Here is a 15,143-nt window from a genome sequence, read left to right as displayed (position 1 = left end):
ATCAAAATAGCATAATGTGGACCTCTGAAATGATAAATTCACTTCATACATGTTTATTTTATAAACATTATTTTAAACCGTTGATAATGAAGAATGAAGAAAAAAAAGAACCAGAAAAAAAAGACATAGAGGAAGAGGCTGATCTTCGCGGCCTTCAGTCGTCCCACTTTGCAGAGGGTTTAGGTGAAATGTGACTGAATGAGGCCTGAACATGTCCGCTGCACTCTGAATCAGTGCTGAACACCAGCCCAAGGGAAGGTCATGCTCAGAGCATGTGCAGAGTAGAAAAACAGGATTACTGTTGAACAAAAGCAGACCCACTAAGTCATTTTTACTCATTTATCTTAAATCTGACTTCTTACAACGCAGAAATAAATTCAAATTAAGAAAAAGTCTGCAGCTTGGAACTCAAATTTGTTCTAGGATTAAAAGAAACTACAACATACAAATGACACTGGTTATAATTTATTTAAAAAGATCCACCAGAGCTTCATAGGCGTTATGGTTGGGTTAAGTATGTTTATGTTTATTTACTTAGCAGACGCTTTTATCCAAAGCGACTTACAATTTCTAACCTATAGGGCATGTTGTGTGTAATTAAGTAGGTAAGTTGCATTTATATAGCACTCATCACAGACAGAAAATCACAAAGTGCTTCACAAAGATCAAAGCATAGATATTAATGTCGAAAATCATAATGATAAAAACAAAGTCATGAAATTATAAAATACCATAAAACCAATGAAAGTTGATTACACATTTGAGTTCTAAGTAAAAGCAGCTTTAAATAAAAGGGTCTTTAGCTGTTTGTTAAAAGTGTCCATACTGTCAATGCTACATAAGGATAAAGGAAGATCATTCCAAAGTCGGGGTACAACAGTCTGACCACTGGGAAGATGGGCTAAGAAAAAGAGTTGCCTTGACACCAAAAACACAAATTGGAGCTGTGTGTGAAACTAAATTCCGGTGCCGTTAGGTATCGTATGGACCCGTGCCGACGCTAATGTGTAAGCGCCATTAGAAGCCTTGTTACAGAGTTCTGGACCTGTTCTGGAGTTCTGAAGAATATCTTCATCAGAGAGACAATATTCTTCTTCTGAATCTGAGTCAGTCGTTACCAGACAAAGAGAGTCAACAGTGAGAAGACCTTATATTGGCCCTACATGTGCTGCATTCGTCTCCTCCTCTCACCCTCTCCCGTAACTGGGAGCCCGGTTTTCAAACTCTAAAAACTCAGAAACTTTTAATATAAACACACCCATAAGTGTTGCTCAGACTACTGAAGATAGACATCTCCACTATCTTCTGGTGTAACTTCATGAGGGATCATATTTGCAGCTGTGGCTCATTAAAGTCAGCAATGACACTTTGGTGCTTAAAGGGTTAAATCCATCTTTGGATGTACAAATCGGTCCTCTTGAATATTTATGAGAATCAACTTTTTTCAATAGCCCTAGTTGTGAGGTGGTTTCAGCTGGTGTAGGACAGGCAATGCAAAAATTTATTTATTTAGTTTCAGTCTCAGGATTTAGACAACATGTCTTCTTATTTTAGTCACAATTTAGTCTTCCAATTTGTTTTAGTTTTATTCTTACTTTAGTTGATTAAAACATGTATTTTTCTTCTGATGCAATAGTTTTCAACTTGAGTAAAGGAAATGTAAACTACATCTACTTGAAACTGTAAAGAAACGAGTAAAATTCACTCTTTGGATAAATATAACTATATTAATCAGGGGCTTCCCCAGTCATAAGCCTGGCGGGTCGCCAGGCCAAGCGCCCCCCCCCCCCCCCCCCCCCCCCCCCCGTTCTCACTCTCATAAACAGTACCCGACACCCCTTCTCCTGACTAGGGCTGCCACGATTAGTCGACGCATCACGTCAACAGAAAAAATAGTCAGTGATTAATTTAATAGTCTTTGCTTCCTGCCTCTCTGCTCAACGCACATGTGCACTAGTCGCCATCCGTGTCAGCCGCTGCTTACATAAGTCGATGGAAATGTGCAGCCACTCTTTGGAGAAAACTCATTTCGGCCGCTTGTATCCGCAATCTCATTCTTTCGGTCACTACCCAAAGCTCATGACCATAGGTGAGGGTAGGAACGTAGATCGACCGGTAAATCAAGAGCTTCGCCTTCTGACTCAGCTCTCTCTTCACCACGACAGACCGGTACAACACCCGCATCACTGCAGACGCAGCACCAATCCGCTTATCGATCTCACACTCCAGTTTTCCCTCAGTTGTGAACAAGACCCGAGATACTTAAACTCCTCCACTTGGGGAAGGACCTCACCCCTGACCCGGATAAGGCATTCTACCCTTTTCCGAATCAAGACCATGGTCTCAGATTTAGAGGAGCTGATTCTCATCCCAGCTGCTTCACACTTGGCTGCGAACCATTCCAGCGAAAGCTGAAGATCACGTTCTGATGAAGCCAACAGGACCACATCATCTGCAAACAGCAGAGACCAGTTCCTCAGGCCACCAAAGCAGATGCCCTCCACACCTTGGCTGCGCCTAGAAATCCTGTCCATAAAGGTTATGAACAGAATCTGTGACAAAGGGCAGCCTTAGCGGAGTCCAACTCTCACTGGGAACGAGCCCGACTTACTGTCGGCAATGCAAACCAAGCTCTGTTACCGATCATACAGGGACCTAACAGCCCGTATCAGAGGGCCTGGTACCCCATGCTCCGGGAGTACCCCCCACAGGGCCCCCCGAGGGACACGGCCAAACGCCTTCTCCAAATCCACAAAACACATGTAAACTGGTTGGGCAAATTCCCACGCACCCTCCAGGATCCCCCTAAGGGTATAGAGCTGGTCCAGTGTTCCATGGCCAGGATGAAAACCGCATTGCTCCTCCTGAATCTGAGGTTCAACAATCCGATGGACCCTCCTCTCCAGAACCCCTGAATAGACCTAACCAGGAAGGCTCAGGAGTGTGACCCCCCTTGTAGTTGGAACACACCCTGTGGTCCCCATTTTTAAATAGAAGGAACCACTGGTCTGCCAGTCCAGTGGGACTGCCCCCGATATCCACGCGAAATTGCAGAGCCACGTCAGCCAACACAGCCCCACAACACCCAGAGCCTTAAGGAACTCCGGGCGGATCTCATCCACCCCTGGAGCCTTGCCACAAAGGAGCTTTATAACCACCTCAGTGACCTCAGCACCAGAGATTTGAGTGGCCAACTCAAAGTCCCCAGACTCTGCTTCCTCACTGGAAGACGTGCCGGTGGGATTGAGGAGGTCTTCGAAGTATTCTGCCCACCGATCCACAACGCCCTGAGTAGAGGTCCGCAGCACACTGTCCCCACTATAGTGTTGGTAGCGCACTGCTTCTCCCGTCACTGTTGTTGCCCACGTGAGCGTTAAAGTCCCCCAGCAGAACGACGGAGTCACCAGAAGGAGCGCTCTCCAGCACCCCCTCCAAGGTCTCCAAAAACGGTGGGTAGTCTGAACTGTAGTTTGGTGCATAAGCACAGACAACAGTCAGAACCCTTCCCCCACACGTAGGCGGAGGGAGGCTACCCTCTCATTCACTGGGGTAAACCCCAACGTACAGACACCGAGATGGGGGGCAACTAGTATGCCCACCCCTGCTCGGCACCTCTCAGTGGGAGCAACTCCAGAGAGATAGAAAGTCCAACCCCTCACAAGGAAACTGGTTCCAGAGCCAGAGCCATGCGTTGAGGTGAGTCCGACTATATCTAGTCGGAACCTCTCAACCTCACACACCAACTCAGGCTCCTTCACCACCAGAGAGGTGACATTCCATGTGCCAAGAGCCAGCTTCTGTAGCCGAGGAACAGACCGCCAAGGTCCCCGCCCTCGACTACCACCCGTCACACACTGCACCCAACCCCTTTGGCCCCTCGAGTCCATCCACAAATAAAACACTTGCTGAGCATCTTTTCACTCTTCCAGTCATGGGTGAATAAAACATTCATAATTTTAGAGTTCATGTCTGTCGCTAGATGTCTTCAGCTCTCCTTATGTTTTTGAAGGCGGAATGGTGGTATGGTTGACAAAAGCTGTGTCCTGATCAATCACAAGCTTGCACTCTCAGTCTCGTTTGATGGATGGTTAGAGAAGTGGTCTAGACTGTCACACTCTGTGAGCCTGTCGGAGAGCTCTTGCACCAACAAATAATGGCGTTGCGTGTCTCTGCACTGATGCAGAAACAAAGTAGGCCAAACAGAATGCCCCACCAGGCTGAAGGTGCAAATCTGGTATTCTGGTCACAGGTGGGTGGTGGGGGTGTGAGTGACACTTCATTAACTTCGTAAAGAGTCATTTTTGCACATGCTGGCTCAACAAAATGATTGAAAGTATAAAAAAGTAGTGGTAGAATGGCTAAAATGGTAAAATAATATGGTGTGGTGAAATCTTTAAGCTGCGTCCATGAAAAGACTTAAAGCTGTAGCAGCTTACAGTATGAACAGTAAACATGATTTCTGTGACTCTGTGAGTTTTATCTTTCAGGCTCTCCTGACACCAAATCTACCTCAGATTCTGGGAGATGGCTGCGTATTTACAAGCAGAGGTTCAGACTAAATGTCAATAGATGTTTTCCAGAAGCTGAACGTATTTTGTCTGAGGAAAGATGAGGCTTGTCTTTAAAAGACCCTGATATAGACTGTAGGAGGGAGCCATAATGTAAACCGAGGTCTGCTCTGATCGCCCTCCCGAGGTTTTAGTGCGACGGTGCATGAAGGTGACCCTCCTCCTGCCCTGCTGCTGAGACATCACCGTTATTACTCAGCCACATCAAATCAGCTCCCAGCCAAATAAAAACACAGAGCTGGGACAAATGACCAATGCTGTAGCGGTTTAGGGTGAGGACAGTCAGTTCGTTGGAGCAACAACACTGCTGAATGGATTTAAATGACCTCATCTTTGTCCATCAGTGCCCGAAATCCTGAGTGGAGGTCCAAGAGAAACGGGTGTTTGTGTGTCAAAGAAACCAGAAATGGAAGAAGGGCACAGGGGCGTGTGTGTGTGTGTGTGTGTGTGTGTGTGTGTGTGTGTGTGTGTGTGTGTGTGTGTGTGTATGTGTGCATGTGTGCATGTGTGTATGTGTGTGTGTGTGTGTGTGTGTGTGTGTGTGTGTGTGTGTGTGTGTGTGTGTGTGTGTGTGTGTGTGTGTGTGAGCGCGCGTGCACGTCTAGGCCTGTCACCTCGTGTTGGACTCACACGCCGTGGCGAGCAGCGCCAAGTGCTGTGAAATCTACAATTACTGTGGTGTGCTGTGTTATGACAGCACCGTGGCGTCTGGTGACAGAAGAGCCAGCGACAGGAACGGGAGACCTACAGTGTGTGTGTGCAAACACAGAGGCAGCGCTTGGCCCTAAACATTCATCAGCTCGAGGCCCGGAGGGGGACGTGATGTTCCGACTCACTGCTGCCCCCGTCTGTCCATCAGTAGATTTGCCCTGTCGTCCCTAAAGATGTTTCACCATACTGAGGTCACACTTCCACTCAGTCACCAGGTGATCCATCAAATCAGAAGCTCCTTCTGGTTACATCATCAGAGAGGGCCACACCATGCAGAATAAAAGTGTGTCATGATGATGAGCAGAGGCGTGACTCATACAAGGACAAAGAGAGCAATGAAGAGACACAAACCTGCAGAGGTTCATTTCTAAAACACAACCTTTGCAGCTGTTGGTCTCCAGGGAAGCTGCCCACCCCCAACATAAACACACTTACATAATGACCCAGTGGCAGCTCGTGAGTACAGAGGAGTTCTCAGATGCCCGGGTCTCTTCGGGACAGATTCCCCAGGCAACAACAGCATTGTGAACGGGGCTGGGAGTAATATATTACAAAAAGAACAAATAGGTTTTCAGTAACTGAGTAACACAGCACACTACTTTTAAAACGTGGGGTAATACATTAGTTAGGTTAGATAAGTTTAATAATGCGAGTTACGACAGTATTTACCCTCCTAGGATCCTAAAGTCTAATTTAAGCTTCTCTGTCAGCTCCAAAGGGAGAGACACGCACTGGCAGATGTTTCGCTCTCAGACTTCTCCGTCCCCTGGGGAGCGTTGCAAAGCAATTCCCCGCCAGGACAACAGAGGGCGTAGTGCTGTTCTGTGGTATCCTGGCATGTATCCGGTCCAAGATAGTGTGTCTTTATTGTGTTTTTTGTATTTAAGAGACTTTTTAACATGGACAAATTTGTCCCTCATCCTCCTACGCCTCTTCATGCGTTCCCCACCTCTAAACCCACGTATCCAGTCATTTCTGTCCACGAATAAAATGCTCTCTGTGCATCTTTTCACTCCTCCAGTCATGGGGGAATAAAACGTTCATATTTTTAGAGTTTTTCCACGAGGTATTCTTCCAGCTTCTCCGCATCTGCCGCTAGATATCTTCGGCTCTCTTTCTGTTTTTGAGGGCGCAATGATGGCGCTGCTGACAACAGTGGCATCCTGACCAATCATAAACTTGCGCTCTTCGTCTCGTTGGACAGATGTTTAAAGAAGAGTCCTTGAGAGCCTGCTGGAGAACCCTCTCAAAGACCTATAATCGTGTTGCGTGTGTCCGTCTCAACGCAGACGGAGAAGTATAAATTAGGTTCAACTTGTATTTGGTGTCAAATGAAAAAAAAAACACATCTAGCAATTGCAGATTAGTCGACTGTAATTAATAGAAACAAAATTACAAACTTTTAAATAACACAAAAACAAAATTAAATAAAAATGGTGTAAAATTTTCTGAAAAAATATAAGAGACAACAAAAAATTTTAACTAAAAGTCAATATCAAATGTCTAAATAATAACAAAAAGGTATAAAACAAAATTTTATAGAGCAAGGAGCCAATGTCCACATTTGTGGACAGGGTTCTCGGAGGTTAAAATTGTTTGCTCTGATTAATATTAATGAAAAAATGCCAAACTCCCCCCAAATGATACAGCAGACCAAATCATGTTGGATACTGTTGAGATAACTTCATGTTGGCTTTCCGTAGCCAGCCCGTGAGTGGTGTGTAATGTGACGAAGCGACGTGGTTATATGTTTAACTTGGCTGTTCCTGTGGCAAACAAACAATATTTTTTTTACTACTGTTTCTACCCCTGTGATGTTTACTGTGCTTTCACGTTAGCACTACACATTTACCCCCCACACACACGCAGACGCAATTTGACTTGAATAGCACCAAGCTTTACTGGACTCTGCTACCACTGGTATGGAAGCCCATTCCCGCCACTCAGATAAAAAATAAAAGGTTATCTCATAATTATGACTTAGCAATCTTCCAATTATGAGATAAATAAGGCATAACTATTCGATTAGTTGCAAGGTTAATAAATACCAGAAAATCTCTAATAAATACCCCACATTTTTTTATAAATAGGTACTGTAAAAACATAAACACTACAGGCCCATAGCACGGCTTTAATTTTGTTGCAGCAGGTTGTGTTCTGGTGGCGTGCAGAGCTTGGGAGTGCAGGCTGCTGAACTTGAGCGGTGGTTGGAGAGAGTTTCATTCTCCATGCTGCTTTGTTTTAGTCACTCATGCGTGTGGAGAGTAGTGTTATGACGATTCCTAGGGATGCTGGCTCGTGTGCAAAAAAGGAAAGCACAACAACACAAGATTTAAAAGTTGAAATGATGATCAGGTTTATTTAAAAATATATATTTCAATAATCAGAAGATGCCCCACTAAAGATTACTGGTTCTTAAAGACTTTTGCCGAGATGTTGGTGGAGGTGGAAAAGAAGTAAAACTAGTGGTAAAGCAGGCAGAATCCTCCTCTATTTCCAAACTTTTGGGGACACAAGTGAGTGTGGTGCATCGATTACGACATTTGATGTCAACGATTTTTAGAGGTGAGTCGTCGACGTCATTGATGCATCGTTACAGCCCTACCTCTCCCACTTAGAAACACACTGGGCATTCAGGATCCTGAGAGACATCAGTTTTGCAGATCTCAAGCAACAAACCTGAGTGTATGGCTGCAACAGGTTGGCGAGGTAGGATGAGGCCACAGAGTAATTTGCTTAAAAAAACAAATGAATTTGCAACTTTTCAAGAGATTGGTAGCCAGTGAACTGATGCCAGCACTGTTATATGGTCCGATCCGCTTGTTTCTGTCAAAAAATGAGCGGCAGCGTTCTGCACCAGTTACAACCATACTCCAGCAGCCCAGGAAATACCATAAAGCAATCCATTACAGTAATCCAACCTTGATGTAACAAAAGCATGGACTGCAGTCTGGCGGTTCTGTTGGGAGAGAACTGATTTAATTTTAGCCAGGCGCCTCAATTGGAAAAACTATTATTTCATCACCTCACTCCAGATGTAGCTACAGGTCTATCTTAACTCAAATAATGCTAGGGAAGAGTGGTGACTGTTGTGTTCCCTAATGATAGTTCCCAGTGTCAAAAATTACAAGGAGAATGGCACTGGCCCAAGTACTGGGCCTTGTGGAACTCCCCATGGCAGGAGGGCACAAACAGTACTGAAGTATCCAATGTTTACCTGGACGGCCGTGTTGGATAAGTAAGACCAAAACCATTGCAGTGCCAGGTCTGAGACACCTGCCCACTGCTCCAGCCTGGAGATCTTGATTCCATAATCAAAAGTATCAAAGGCTAGCATTATGTTGAGCATCACTAAGAGAACTTAATCGCCATTAAGACTATTAGTAGGACCAACTCTGTACTGAGTGGGCTTTAAAACCTGACTGGAAAACTACTCTAATTCCCTGTTCATCCCAAAAAGCTCTTAGGTGTCATGGACGATCATTTCCAGACTCTTAGTTAAGAATGGTAATTCTTAATTTATCTAGCCCTGTTTTTTTAAAGAACTGGCTGCATCACTGTGAGCTGAAGTATAGCCGGAACATAACTTTTGGCTAAACTGCCATTCTACATGGACAGAATAGCCTACTCTAAAGCTGGAAACACCTCTTTTAAAACACAAGTGGAAAAGACATCATGCAGAGAGACTGACAATTTCATATTGGAGAACAATTTCTCCAAATCAGTAATGTTATTGGTTCAAAGTCATTAAACATAGCTGGACAAAGCAGATGAGTGAACAAATCCTCCAATTTCCTCAAGAAGAAATTAGGAAAATCATTGCAGAGATGGACAGATGGCTCCAGATTTGTTGACTCCTGTATGTTCATGACTGCATCCAGGGTGGCGTACAGAGTGCAGGGATTATTAGAATGAAACCCGATAGTAATGGTATATTGCTGCTTTCATTAGTCTCTGATAATGATTCCACCTTTTTTTCCACAGATCGTACAAGATGTGAATCCTATCCTTCTGCCATACCTGCTCAGCACTCAGACACTCCCTCCTAGCAGCATGTGAGAAGCATCAAAACTAGGCTGCTTACACTTCTCTTTTAGTGGAGCCATCGAGTCCACAACTATTTGACATACTGAGTCTAACTGCTCCAGGAGGTCCTATGTGCTCGCTTACACAAACAAAAACAGTCCTTTAGAATCCACAAAGGTCCAAATAATGTCTTCCAATAGGTGTTTCCACAACAAGTCTCACGTCTACAATCCAACATGACAAATTGCTGAAAACATTCAAAATTTCCCTTAGATGCCTTTCCCTTACAAAGTTCTTAAAAAGTTGTCATAACCACTGTTGGCTCATAGTAGCTTCAAACCTTTGAGCAACATCGTACTTGATATGGTGCGTGCACCCAAAACACCAAAAAACATCAAACAGAAAAGTGACAAAAGCAACATTAACAAGGATATAAACTTGGTTGTTGACATGAAATGTCATTTCTGGCTGTCGCCATGTAATCCAATAATCCAATCTAAGGCTCTCTGGAAAAGAAAAGCTACACCCCACCCCCCACCCCCCAAAATAAAATCCACTTTGACTTGTGTGTTCAAAGCAGATTATTGTACAATAAAACTGACAGATAAACACACACAAACATGGTGACGAACATCCGCTCTGGTTCTGGATTGTTTGTGTCTTATCTTTGTCTTGTTTTAGCACCACATCTGTCCAGGGCTGCAATGATTAGAAATGCTGGTATAGTCCGAGAAATAATCACGGTTTCACAATTACCACCATTATTTTACATGAACTGATTTCACTTCTATATGACACATCCACACACACATTCTAAAAAAAAAACATTGATACCAAGATTACATTCTATAAAGGTTTTGAACCCCTGAAATATCTGTTGTTCCTTTTCGGGGATTTATCTTTAAAATTTTTACTCTACTACTGATTTGCAATGTTGATGTTTTACGTCCACAAATAACACAAGCCTGGACTTTAAACTCCCACAGCAGCTGTAACCCCAAAATTCCACTATCTCCGCTCCGCCCCCGCTTTCCGCGGCCGCTCGCTTCCGAACTCAAATTTTACTATACCCGCTCTACAACGACTCCGCTCCGGTGCGGAGACCTGAGGTGCGCAAACAGGCATGCGCAGACTTTCAAGATCTTGCGATACAGTTCGAGCAATAAATGCGGAAGTTAGATCCAAACACCCGTTGTGTGGGAGAAGCATCGAAATGAACTGTTTAATCTGCCCATCATTTGTGTTGAGAGATCAGTAGTGTTTGGATCAACAAAGGGTGACTACTTTGATAGTGGAAACTGTATTTATGGCTTATTTTTGTGCATTTAAAGTTCAGCCGCCATTGATAGTTGTTAAAAGTTGTTAAACCTGTGCATATGAAACAAAAAACGCTTTTTGTTTATCGATTTATTGTGAAATAACGGAAGTTGTGCTTGCTCCTTTTCCTGTTGGGCAGTTGTGATGTCTGTCCATTGACAGCGGGGGTGCTCTGGCGTCCTGCAAAAATAGAATCAATCCTATTTTTGCCGGATGGCGGAAAGGCGGGCGGCGCACTGCGCCGCACGGCCGCAGTAGTGGAACAGCTCTGATTGACTACAACGGGACCGTTTTTGCTGCGGGGTTCGTGCCGGAGTGGAGCGGAGATAGTGGAATTTTGGGGTAACACCTGCAGAGTTAATTTGTAGACTCCGCCCTTTTATTCTAAAAGTTGGACTGGTAGCAACCGATTGGCTGCAGAGAGTTGCAGGAGCTGCAGTGGGCAAGGTGCATTGTGGGTAGTCATGTTTTTAGTTAGTTTGTTCTATTTTGGAGTGTTTATGCATATTTATCTTTGGGAGTTGTGTTGTCCTTAGTTGGTACTTTGTTCACTCTAGCAAATGTGGTTTTGTTTGTAATGTCATGTTTGTACCGTAAGTGAGGAGGCTGGTCAAAAGAATGAGATGGCTGTGTGTTCCACCATCACAATAATAATGTGGTGCATGGTTCATACTACATGCCCAGGACTCTTCTCCTTGTGATCCTATCCCACTGACTGAATGCAGTCATGATGTGTACAAGGGATGAGTTAGCCAGTGTTTGTCAGTGTAATTGGTAGCTTCCTGGCATGGCACACTGAAAAGTATTAAAATTCATTGAATCATGGTGGTGATTTATAACTTGAGTGTAAGCTGACTCTGAAAATTAACACTGGTTGTAGTGTACACAGCAAATTCAGCACGCTCAACATAACTATCAGAGTTGATTTCAACACTTTTAAAGTGTCTATATGGGTCCACCCCAGTAAGTGTTAATTCAACACTTTTTGGAGAGTTGGTACTTTAACTCTGATTTAGTGTTCAATATTTAACTCTAGAGGAGTTGGTTTTTAACACTAAATCAGAGTTCAAGTACCAACTCTTCAAAAAGTGTTAAATCAAAACTTACTGGTGTAGCGTTATGAAGATTATAATTGTCTGCCCTTAACAGCTGCCCCTTCACGCAGTAACATCGCCAAGGTCGGACGCTTGGTTCAGTATGTTTACATTCCAGGAGAAGAGACAGAAGAAGAGAAGAAGAACGCTTTCCTTTAATTAAAGTACTTTATTCGTGATAAAGCTAATCAGAGCATATGTTGATCATTAATAATCAGGTGAATGATCTGTGAAATAAAGATGTCATGAGTTATGTGTTTAATGAATAAACAGGACTGCACCAGACAGACTGATCTACATTACCATGGAAACGCATGACACATTGTTTTCAACCAATCAGAACTTTCGTCTGTCGTAGAGAGAACCTGGGTTGTTTACTTAATTTGTCCAAACAGGTTTACTAAGATTTATAAACAACTGGGAGATATAAAACAAGGCAACGCCATTTCATATTCAGTTCCATGTTAACCTCAGTTCCGTTCATTTGGAGGTCCTAAGGATTTCCATCGTCATCATTAAGAAAGTTACAGGCTGGCCAGCTGTGCTTTCTACTTTAAGCTGAGAACTGTCAAGCTGGAGATTTCCGTCGTTTGAACCAACAAGACGACGTTCCTTCAAAATAAGAGTGAACTTGCTGACGCCTGCCGACTGCTACCGGAGCCGACCCACAGACGGGCTTTGTAGTGCTGCGACCGCTGTTTCACCAGCTCCGGTACATCCGAGGTCCGAGGACCTGGCATTTCCTGATCTACACGGGAGACTCCATAGGTACGTGGTCACGGCACAAAATGGCGGCTCATGTCATCAGCTTCTGAAGCCTCGTGGTAGCCTAGTCATAACAACCAGATTCGCTACGTCAGCCTAGAGATTCTGAACAACACACACACACACACACCAACACGAAACATCCAAATCCATATACATCCATCATTGAGATAGTCCTGGTAGATTGTAAGAATTTATAATTATAGAAATTAAAGATTCTTAAACGATCCCAACTCTCTCTTTTCTTGTCTCTCAGTCAATACAGAGTGTTTAAGTAAACTACCTGATGATAAAAGCAACCACTTCTGATTATAATACTTAGATCTAATTACAGTGTATAAATATACAACTTCAGATCATTACACTGGGATGGACCCATATATATAAACTTTAAAAGTGTTTAAATCAACTCTGAAAGAGTTATTTTGAGCATGCCGAATTTGCTGTATACTTGCAAACCTACACATGTCCCCGTTTTGCTCCAACAAACTGCTCCACTCTTTATTTACTCTTTGTTCCTTTTCAGGATAAGCACAAAACTCTGTTTAAATGTGTCAAACATGCCAAATGTGTTTTCTGTTTAACAGCAGAGACGAGGAGAAATCCACCCAAAAAAACTGCTATGTGATCAGAATCAAAAAAGGGATCTTCCACATGGCTGGCTTAGGTTCCAAATACATCAATTGATCTAAAATGATTGTCAGATCCATTTCCTGTGACTCATGACAACCAGGAATGGTCCAGCTAATAGTAGACTGTTTACGCGATGTATGTTCTTAGCTAACTACTTTAGTGCTTCATTGACAATAAGACTGAGGTCATTGTGTTTAGTTGAAATGACTGCCAACTAGGGGTGTGCAAATTTTATTTTATTTTATTGTTTTGCAAAATCGCGATCACTATTATCACAATTTTTCAATTTTGACAATTCAGATGTTTTGGAAGTTATTTACAGTATGGAGCTTTTAAAGCCCAAAGCTTCTAGATCCGTTTGAAATAGCTAACGAGCTGTGGCTACTACGCAGTTCTCAGCAATTATTTGATCAACATGCCTGGGGTCCCATTTATCAAACATTGCATAGAATCCTTACTAAAACCGTACTTAAGCTCAGCATAAGAGCATGGGGAGAAATTACGACACGTCTCTAAATTAAGTAAAATTTTCTAGTGCTGTGTGGAGACAACCCATAGAAGCACTGATTTGATCTCATTTCAGAGAAGAATAGAACAGGTCAGATGCACCTAATAAATAAAATTACTAACAAACTCAGGAATGTGTTTCTTTGCTTCACTGTTCTGGTGCTGAAAATATCACAAATGCGGATCAAAGGAGATACAGATAAATGCACCTCTTATTTATTATTTGGAGTCTACATTTACTGCAGAGGCAGAGATTTTTTCTATTGATACACGGAATTTACAGAATCATTTTAAATTTTAAAAGGGGAAGACTGCAGGAGGGAGCGGTAAAACACAGGGGGTCCCCAGCAAAAACAAGAAACTTTACGAGTCAGATGAAACCCGCTAGTTTTCCATCAGGCAGTCACGGGGCAGCTCCAACGACCCAGTGGCTGTGCTGGGTCAATGTTATCGAGCTCAGTCCGGCTCGGCAGAGGGTGAACGAGCCGAGGCAACGTCGTGCTCCGCTTAAGAAGAGGTGTTATTTTTCCGCTTCAGAAGAAGCGTCCAACGTGTTTTTTACGCTTTCTCCGAGACATGTCAAATCGCTAAGTTGTTAGCGCCGTGCGCTAACACGTCAATAGTGCAACATAGCCTGCTGGAGGTTTTAAGGGTTCAGATGAAAACACCCGACCTCTCAGGCTGCTCACACATCGATCTTAAGTTGTTGCTGTTGCGCTCACGCCGTAATACAGTATTAGATGCGGTTAAAGTCAGACATGAAAAAATAAATACATTTTACATGAATAAGTGATGATTAGCCTAGTGGGGGGAGGAGAACCTGGCCTAGTAAGCACTGGAGGAAACCCTGTCAAGATCACCAACACTCATTTATCTTAATGCTATTGAAACATGTAAACCAAAAGGCATTATATCCACTGCTACCTTTCTAATTTTAAACTCAGTAACTTATGCTGTAACTGCACCTTGCCCTGCCTGCTCCTTTCTTCTTGCTGCCCGCCGGCTGTGATCACAAGCGACAACATAGTAGTTCCCGCTGCTTCTTCGGGAAACAGCACAAAAAAAAATTGGGATCTTGTAGGCGTGGCAGTGGGATTTCAGCCATGGCGGGCCGCCACGGCTACGCCTATGTAAGGGAAACCCTGATGGAGCTCCTGGGGTTTGTTGTTGTTGGGTGTGTGTGTGTGTGTGTGTGTGTGTGTGTGTGTGTGTGTGTGTGTGTGTGTGTGTGTGTGTGTGTGTGTGTGTGTGTGTGTGTGTGTGTGTGTGTGTGTGTGTGTGTGTGTGTGTGTTTTGTTAAATATTTGTAATGAAACTTGTGCGCTGAGCGGGTTAATGCTGAAGGATCACGTTAAGAGTTTTTATTTTTCAATAAATGCAGAATATTCAGACATGAGGATGAAAGCAGCTCAATCACACAAACAGCAGCTGATGTTTTCTCCCTTTAGAGGTTTCCTTCTTTCTGTTTTCACCAGAACTCTGTGTACTTCAGAGGAAATGGGATTACTGGAGGTGTTTCACT

General features: G+C 43.5%; 1 protein-coding gene across 1 annotated transcript in view; it reads right to left on the bottom strand.

Moving 5' to 3' along the window:
* The window catches only part of slc30a6 (solute carrier family 30 member 6), a 158,357-nt gene that overhangs the window by 133,475 nt on the left and 9,739 nt on the right, over positions 1 to 15,143 (bottom strand). The window lies entirely within an intron of this gene.

This window comes from Nothobranchius furzeri, chromosome 12 (genome assembly GCF_043380555.1).
Source record: "Nothobranchius furzeri strain GRZ-AD chromosome 12, NfurGRZ-RIMD1, whole genome shotgun sequence".
Taxonomy (NCBI): domain Eukaryota; kingdom Metazoa; phylum Chordata; class Actinopteri; order Cyprinodontiformes; family Nothobranchiidae; genus Nothobranchius; species Nothobranchius furzeri.
This window is presented reverse-complemented; position numbering and strand designations above follow the sequence as displayed.